General features: G+C 35.2%; 1 pseudogene; it reads right to left on the bottom strand.

Moving 5' to 3' along the window:
- Positions 1-553: 553 nt before the first annotated feature.
- Positions 554-9,130, bottom strand: LOC116593458 (annotated as a pseudogene).
- Between the last annotated feature and the right edge of the window lie 206 nt (positions 9,131-9,336).

The following is a 9,336-nucleotide window of genomic DNA, read 5'->3' as shown; positions in this document are numbered from 1 at the left end:
AGCCCCAGCTTTTCAGTTTTTTCTGCACCTAAAGTCCTGTCCTACAAGATGCTGCAGGATTACCTTGCACTTTCACTATCCCAGTCCTAAAATCAGCCATTTACTTAAGGATCCTTGGTTCCTTTTGTAGGAGAATGGTATATAGGAGCTGAGATCTTGACACCAGGTGTGTTTTTTCCTACTGGTGTAAATCTCATCATTTCATTTTACTTATTTACTTTCTAACTTAAAACTACGTGTGGATTAGGCTCTCTTTTTGCTCGTTATCTCATCATTTTAATGAGACTACCCTGACTGCCCATTTCATGGTGAAATCTTCCTCTCCCCCAACCTCCATTACAAGTTCCCATTATCTTTTTTTTTTAAATAAATGTCTATTTTAATGTTTTTCACAATAGAATAAATGCTTCTCTTGATGACTGCAGATATTATAAGGCTGTTTGGCAGTATTCAGAACCATCACAGTAATGTCATCTTCCTGATTGTTGTGTAGTCTTCAGTAATTATAAGGAATTACTTGTCTGAAACTGCTGTCAAACCAGCAGGACTGCATTTAAGCATCCATCATTTTCAGGATTGTTGGTAACCTGGGTATATTTTCCCCAAATAACTTTACCTCCTTGTGTCACAAGGCCCAACTAGCTCACAATCACCTCAATTACAGTACCTTTGGTAATAACACCCAAAGTTGTATATATTAAGGGGTGAAGGATTTTTTTTTTTTTTTAACACCAAGTGTTGGCAGGCAAAAGGTGGCTTTCAATTCAGGATATGTTACATAGGCCTTTTTGAAACATAAGTCCATTGGCCTAATGAATCTTTCATATTTAGGTGGTTTTTGAGTAAAGCCATCTCCAACAAAGCAGACTTTAGTGACCATTCTCTTCCATGCTTTCTTCTTTCTCTTTCCTGTTCTTAATACTTCTGTTTCTCCCTGGGCACGAACTTTGAGTAAAGGAACTTCCCAGTTTTCCGGTTTTCTCTTTTCCTTTTTGTTTAATCATATTGGAAAGTACTTTAGCTTGAGACTGTCCCTCCCTGTCCAGTAGGTACACAGGTACTGCTCCTTGTGGAGTCTTTCCATCATTCTTTTGTTTGGTGTTTCTCTTTTCATACATCTTGATAGTCTTTTTCCTTTGTATTTTCTCAGCATGGTGCTGTTTATGGTAGAGCTTAGCTTTCAGACCAATCATCTTTTTTGCCTTCTTTGACTGTTCATGAGCCTCCCGACCTTCTTTCTTTCTCTTTTTCTCATGGTAATCCAAAGGATAGCCATAGCGCTTCCAGTGTAACTCAATATATTCATTTTGTGGCACGGTGAGGGCTGCAGAGCCTACGGGTGCAGCTGTCGGCAAGCAAAGAAGCTCTCAATTTTCGGATCTCCCAGACCCACAAGCTAACTCCATATAAGACATGACAGGAAAAAGATTCCCATTATCTTTTTACAGTGTTTCCTCTTTCATAGCACATTCAAAAATGTTATAGAAATGGGGCACCTGGGTGGCACAGTTAAGTGCTGACTCTGGGTTTTGGCTCAGATCCTGATATCAGGGTCATGAGAGCAAGACCCTAGTCAGGTTCTATGCTCAGTGATGTTTCTGCTTAAGACTCTTTCTCTGCCTCTGCCCCTCCCCTTTCTATAAAATAAATAATTATTTTAGGAAGTTACAGATTTTACTTATATTTTTCTGAGTAGCTCTTCCCCCCCACCCAAAGATTTTGTTTATCAAAGAGAGAAGAAGAGAGAGCACACAAGCAGGGAGAGAGGTGGGCAGAGGGAGAAGCAGTTTCCCCACTGAGCAAGGAGCCCAATGAAAAACTTGATCCCCGGACCCTGGGATCATGACTGGAGCTGAAGGCAGATGCTTAATTAACTGAGCCACCCAGGTATACCCCGAGTAGTTTTAATGTTGGTTTTTCCGCCCCTAAAATTTAAGTTTTATAAAGGCAGGGATTTTTACTTTGACCATTACTGTATATATAGCATACAGAGCAATATCTAAAACAAAGGCGGGAGTCAAAGATATTTGTTAAAAAGTATGGATATTTGCGAGAAAAATTTAAGATCTAAATACATTTTAGCTTTCATCTCATCAAACATTAAATATCTCAAATTATGTTTAAATGTAAAATAGAGCAATTTAGGCAATTCTTTTAATAGGATTGGAAAAATACAAGAAAATCAGAAAACTGTACTGTTAAGATTATTTATTAAAGGCCACAAACTTAGTGTATTTTACATGTTAAAATGTAGATAATTGTACCTAAACATGTAAATAATTTATCTTTAGTGGAAGTTTATTTTTATCAGGTAAGACATACTCATTTAGTATCTAATATTGCAATCAAAACCTAATTTTCATTCATTAAACTGTCTGTAAATATAAGGTCATCAAATACTGTCAACTAATTTTTACCATCTTATTGTTCCGTAATTAAATAATGAGTTGAATAAAACATTTGATATATGCTCATTTCATGGTTGCATAAAAGTCATAGTTTTAACCTTTGAAACTACACTTCAACCAACTTGCTGCATTAAATGAGCATTAACAAAATAGTAATAGTTAAGGGCTTAACTGATCTTGATTCAGTTAGAACAAAAAGAGACAAGAAATAAAATTTAAGTGAAAACTTTATACTCTTTAAAAAAAATCATTTGCTATAGAAGTGATTGTGAAAACTTACACATCAATTTGGTAGTGCATGGAATCTAAATGTGTTTTAAATATGAGTTTATGCAAAATGATGAAATTATAGTCTAAAATTTGAATAGGAATCTATATCAATTTCCTAAACTGTGACTCACAGTTTAGGAACTAAACTGTATTTAAAACTAATGTTTCAAATACCTGAAAGCAGACTTTGATGATTCAAACCCTATTATAAATACCAAACACAAAAAGGAAGAAAAAGTAATACTATTTTGGAATCATAACTTTAGAGTAAAAAAAAAAAATGTTAAATAAAAAACAAAACAGACACTATAAATTTAACTGGAAAAACAAAACCACCTTGATCCTTTCAATATATTGATATATTCACGAGACACTTGGTCATAAATAATTTCCTAGCCACGCAGTAAATTATACAATATTTTCTTGACAATTAATTTACTGGTAATATCTGAACAGTATTTAAGAAAGATAATTCTTTCTCTCTACTGTCTTTTTCCTTCCTTCTCACTAAAACATTCACATTCATCTTCATAGTCATCCACAAACACACGCACACTCACAAACACATACACTCATGAATTGCACTTTTAGGCATTAGGAAGGATGCCAGATGAAATGCAAGATTGCTTTTCAGTCTAACCATGTCAATCTAAATATTTATAAGAAATAATCATTTATATACAAAGTAGGTTTTTATAAATGATAATTTTTGTCTTTTAAAATACATGCTAATAACAATATTTCAGTAGTATATAAAATTTTGAGAAAAAAATCTATAAGATCAATTAAGCTTCAGGAATATTGGCATGTTTTGCCCTAAGAGCTACATATAATGCAAAATAAGCTGTATTCTTAAGGAATGTAATTTTATCAGTTGATTGGTAAAAAAAAAAACGTATTTATGAAAAAAATCGTTCAGAGATATAACCAGCACGGTGCTGGAGTCAGCTTTTACCAGGTTATGAGAGCTGAATGTTCCTGTTACTTCCCATCTCTGTGTTCCATCTTTCCTGACATGTTGGTAGTTAGAAATCAACCATGGTTGCAGTATTTACACAATGGAGATTGGAAAGCACTATCCATTAAAAGGTTGTTTATGTGTGTGTGTTTTTGGTTTATTTTTTATTAAAGATTTTATTTATTTATTTGATAGACAGAGGTCACAAGTAGGCAGAGAAAATGGCAGAGAGAGAGAGGGGGAAGCAGGTTCCCCACTGAGCAGAGAGCCCAACACAGGGCTCAATCCCAAGACCCTGAGATCATGAGCTGAGCTGAAGGCAGAGGTTTAACCTACTGAGCCAGGCGCCCCTATGTGTATGTGTTTGAATAATTGATTACTAAAAATTAGCCAGCAAATTTCTTTCTTTCTTTAAATATATTCTTTTCCTCTTGTAATTATAGAAGTCATTGATTAAAAAATAAAGAATTACTTTTGTTTGATTGTCATAGCATGATAGAAATAATGAAGAATAGCTTCAAAATATATTTTACTGTTTGAATATTCAAGTTAGAATTAATGTTTTTAGGAGTCATGGTTTTCATTAAACTGAAAATGCTCTTTAGAGATTTTCTAGTCACTCTTTTTTTTTAAGGTTTTATTTATTTATTGACAGAGAGAGAGATCTCAAGTAGGCAGAGAGGCAGGCAGAGAGAGGGGGGAAGCAGGCTCCCCACTGAGCAGAGAGCCCAATGAGGGCCTCAATCCCAGGACCCTGAGATCATGACCTCAGCCAAAGGCAGAGGCTTTAACCCACTGAGGCACCCAGAAACCCCTCAGGTCACTCTTTTTCATCTTTCAGTGAATTTAGAAAATGTCAAAATTGATCTGCTTGATCAATTTCCCCATTTAGATAACTTTTAAAAGACCAAAAACAAAACAAACAGATGAAACTCTTGGGGAGATTAGATTATGATTGAGATGCCCACCTTAAACCTTGTGAAAAAAAGTTGAGATAATAAATAAACAAAAAGGTGTTTAGCAAGTCAATATTTTCTCTCTGGGGACATACTTCTTTATCAACTAGTCAGAGAACCTTCTGTCTTTATGTTAGTTTTGAGTTCGGCAACATCTGTGCTGTTTTTCTTCCATGACCTAAGGAGCTACAAAATGTGGTCTCACGTATACCATTGTTCCCTGGAGTAAAGCTGGAGACTACATAATGAGGCCGGTAAAGCCACAAGAATATATTTAATTGTATTTGCTTCAAGGATGTATGTAGACTTTTAGAGTAGTAATTTGCATCCCTAAATCAAGAAAATTTTAAAAAGAAAAGCTGCTTTTTTAGTACTATTATTGTTATCATTGTTGCTCGGAAATGTAAGGTATTGTGTTACAAGGAAAATCTTTTTTATGGTAATATTTTTTTAATTAGATCTTAAAGTACATCGAATAGATCTGTATTCATTATCACACAAATTTTTCCCAACTCTCACAGGGAAGACAAAAAGGAGATAATATTTTGGGGAGGGAATTGGTTGATTCAAATTCTTTCTAGGACATGACGGTTATGATTAATATATGACAACTTGAAAAATAGGATGCGGTTCCACTAGACTAATCCATTGAAGACAGAATTTCACCATAAATACAGCCAGTCAGCCCTCTGTATTCATGGATTCTGTTTTTTCAAATTTGCCTACTCAGTAAAATGTATTTGTAATCTCCAAATGAAAACTCATGACACATTGATAGTCATTTATAGACTTAAGTAGAGAAGCAAAAATTTGAGTTACCTCACTCACGTGTTCGCAGCTAAGGTTTTTCTCTTCTTCTTTCATTTTTTTTTTGAAATTTATCAGTTTCCTGATATATTATAAATTAGTGTTCTTTCTGTGGTCTATTTCATGTTACACTTTTAAACTTTTGTGCTTTTTGTTGGTGGTTTTGCTTTTTAAAATGACACCCATGCATAGCGTTGTAGTGGGTTTCCTGTTCCTAAGTACGAGCAGGCTGTGATGTGCCTTAGGGAAAAAATACGGGTGTTAGATAAGCTTCCATTAGGTAGGAGTTACAGTGCAGTTGACTTCTACTGAGTTCATTGAGTTCAATATTAATGAATCAATGATGTGTTAAGTAAATGCATAAAACAAGTCATCTAATGGTCAATTTCTGAAAATGTGACCAGAGACTCACAGGAACTTAACCCTGTATTTTTCCTCAGAGAAATGATTCAGTACTAATTAACTGAGCATTAGTAGCCATGTTATAGAATATAACTGTGATAAATTAAAAGAATTGACTGTATCTTGAAGTAACTAATGTAGTGAGATAAAATGTCACACCTAAAAGAAATTTTGTGGAGAACTGCTAATTTTCACTAAAGCTTTTATATCAGTAGGTGATACTCTTCACTTGAACAAAAGAGATATTCATAATCACAATTTTAGAAGTAACAATAATGATATAAGTAGTAAAGCCGCCTGAAAATTGTCAGTTTGATAACTATCTGTTGGCCAAAGCATCCTAGAAGTTTGGCTCCTTTTGGTAGCAATTGTTTTTGATAATCAATCATAGTTTTGTATACTCTAGTTGATAAAGACATTCAATTATTAAGATTACTCAACTCAGTTAAAAACTATAATACATAGAAAAATGAGGAGGGGTGCCTGGGTGGTTCAGTGGGCTAAGCCTCTGTCTTCGGCTCAGGTCATGATCTCAGGATCCTGGGATCAAGACCCACATCGGGCTCTCTGCCCAGCGGGGAGCCTGCTTCCCCCTCTCTCTCTGCCTGCCTCTCTGCTTACTTGTGATCTCTCTCTCTCTGTCAAATAAATAAATAAAATATTATAAAAACAAAAGAAAAATGAGGAAAATGGCTAATAGGATCTAAATATTCAGGTCATCTATATTTGAAATATAAACTTCTACAATTTATATATATCAAAAAAGTTATTGTCTTTATAATATTAAACTATATAATTTAATAAGGAGGAGAAAAATAGCTACCATATATTGAGTACTTGTTATGAAGGAGATGCTTTTTTTGCACTTTATATATATATTATTCCATTTTGCCCAGCAATCACTGTATTAAGTAAATTATATTAGTATCCCAATTATACATTTAAGACTATTAACAAGTCCAATGTCACTCAACTGGTAAGGAAGAGACTCAAATTTATAAGTGGGTATTGATAACTCCACAGCCAGGAAATAAAGACATAACACAGATAACATCTTTTATCTGATGAGATTTTATCAGTATGTGAGAGTCCCATTTTCAAATCTGTTCTCCATCTATGACATCTAATATATACATATATATATATATGTTTTTATGATGTTCATTCTCAATAAACAATCCCTATTTCAACCCAACAAAGAAAAGCAAACAAAATAATTATTTCCTGTCCATTCTCACCAATTGATCCTCCTTTAGGATATTTGTAATTTGAAATGTTTCAGTACACCAATATTCAATACTGTTAATTAAGAAAGACAGTGGTCATGAATATAATTACATGTGAACTGGACTGAAAGTATAAGATATTTCAAAATAAAATTTGTCATACACTTTTTAAGGAAAATAGTTCTTTAGGTTATTGGAATGGCTATTTAATAAACAATTTAAAGAAACATAATAGTAACAGCTCCAGAAAAGAACTCCTCCTGAATTTGGTATACATACATGCACCTTTATATTAAGCAAAACTGATGACAAAAACAAGCTTTTTTGGAACATAAACACCAAAACTACAGCATCCAGATGTTGTACTCTATTCTTGATGAAATTCTCAGATAAATTTGGTTATGTTTTTCTGTTTGTTTAATATGCTCTATACATTTTAATAAAGTTATCACTATTCTTGTTTTTTCTTGTTGCAAGGAAGTGTGAGATTTCTCCCTCATTTTATTTGAGGCAGGATTTCCACATAACCTCAACCCCACTAGGGATCTTTCCAATTTTTTCAAAGAAATAGGATTTTGACACTCTCTTTTATCAATTCAGTGGGACCTTTAGTTCAGATATTACTGCGGTTCTTTTAGTTCAGTTCAAATCATTCGGAGAAGACCAAGCCAGATGATCAAATGCAATTCTTCCTAAGGGCATCACAGTACAACAAATGTATTTGTTTTGGGATTTGTGACTAGTAGCAGACTCTGTTTATAAATACAGATTATGCCACAGGTATTAGTGACACTCTGTCACACCATATCACACAGTTGCCACTGAATAATTTTAAGGTGTCTGATTCTCATTCTTTCTGTGACTGTTTATAAGCTGAAGATGATCATCTTTGCTACACTGAAATAAAATTCACAGCAAACATGAATTCTATCCACCCCTTGGTCATGTCCATCTCTGTTTAGTCATGGGCATCCAAAATGACATCAAGGGCAGAAATTTCTTTTCACCTTCAGAGAATACACATTTCATCTGATTTCATCTGTTCCCTTCCTTTTCTTTCTTTTTTTTTTTTTTTTTGTTCCCTATAGTAGAAGAATCTGTCTTAAAACACTAACCAATTTATTACCGTCTGTAAAGTTTTGTGGTGAACTAGGCAGAGCTAAAATCAATGGAAAGTCTTTCCTGCTAGGCTCTTTAGGGTTTGATTCTCCTCCCATGGAATTTTCCAGGAAATCTCAATTATAGTTTGAGCTTTGCTGGAGGGTGTGACTCCCTGTGGGGAGCCTCTCTTACAGCAGGGATGAAGACCCTCCCTGCTGGACTGGTTCTGGAGTAACTCAGAGGATAAAGAGACAACATGGTCTCAGGAGCCTCTGTCCAGATACACGGAAGAGGGATTTAGCAGCTACTGCCAGGTCTTAATTAGAAACAGGTGCGCTGAATCCTTCACCAACAGTTCAATTTCTGTCCTTCTTTACGTTGTAGTGGTGTGTTCATGTTTGACAATTCGACCAAAAAATGCAGATATCTGACTATAATAGAAGAGAGTATGAAGTCAGGGAAATAGATGATTCTAGGAAATAAATTCTAGGATTCAAAACCACATATAATGGAGTTGCTTTTTGAGTTCATACAAGACATTAATTTGTAAGACAAAAATAAATTACCCATAATTGTACTAAATAAGCAGACTTCCTAGACAATGAACACGTTCAAGTCTGAAGTAGTCATTAGCAAAACTCAGGGAAAGAAGATACTGATGTGTGTAGTCGTTCTCAGACACTGAGGAAGACATGGATATGTAAAAGATGCTTAAGCATGTGAACTCAGGAGGCAGGTGGCCTGAGTGCAAATCCTGATCCCTCTCCTTGCTACCTGTATGATCTTGGACGTGTCACTTCACCATTGGGGTCTCAGAGTTGTCATTTGCAAACTTGGAAATATGCTAACACTTGTCCCATGGAATTGTTGTGAGGATTAAGTGAGTGTTCACAGACCTGAAGTGCTCAGGACACTCCCTGGCATAAGGTAAGTGTGATGTGTGTTACCTATTGTTTTTGTTATTGTTACTACCTTTATCTTGGATATTAACGTATCAGCCATCATGGCCTTGTTGAACATTTCCTTTTAGAAACATTTACTTTCTGGGCACCTGGCTGGCTCAGAGGGTTGAGCATCTGCCTTCCACTCAAGTCATTCTCTCAGCATCTTGAGATCGGCCTGCACCCCATGACAGGCTCCTTGCCCAGCAGGAGGCCTGCTTGTCCCTCTCCCTCTGCCCGTTCCCCTTGCTTGTGCTCTGTCTCTCG

This window comes from Mustela erminea, chromosome 6, assembly GCF_009829155.1.
Source record: "Mustela erminea isolate mMusErm1 chromosome 6, mMusErm1.Pri, whole genome shotgun sequence".
In the NCBI taxonomy this organism is placed as follows: domain Eukaryota; kingdom Metazoa; phylum Chordata; class Mammalia; order Carnivora; family Mustelidae; genus Mustela; species Mustela erminea.
This window is presented reverse-complemented; position numbering and strand designations above follow the sequence as displayed.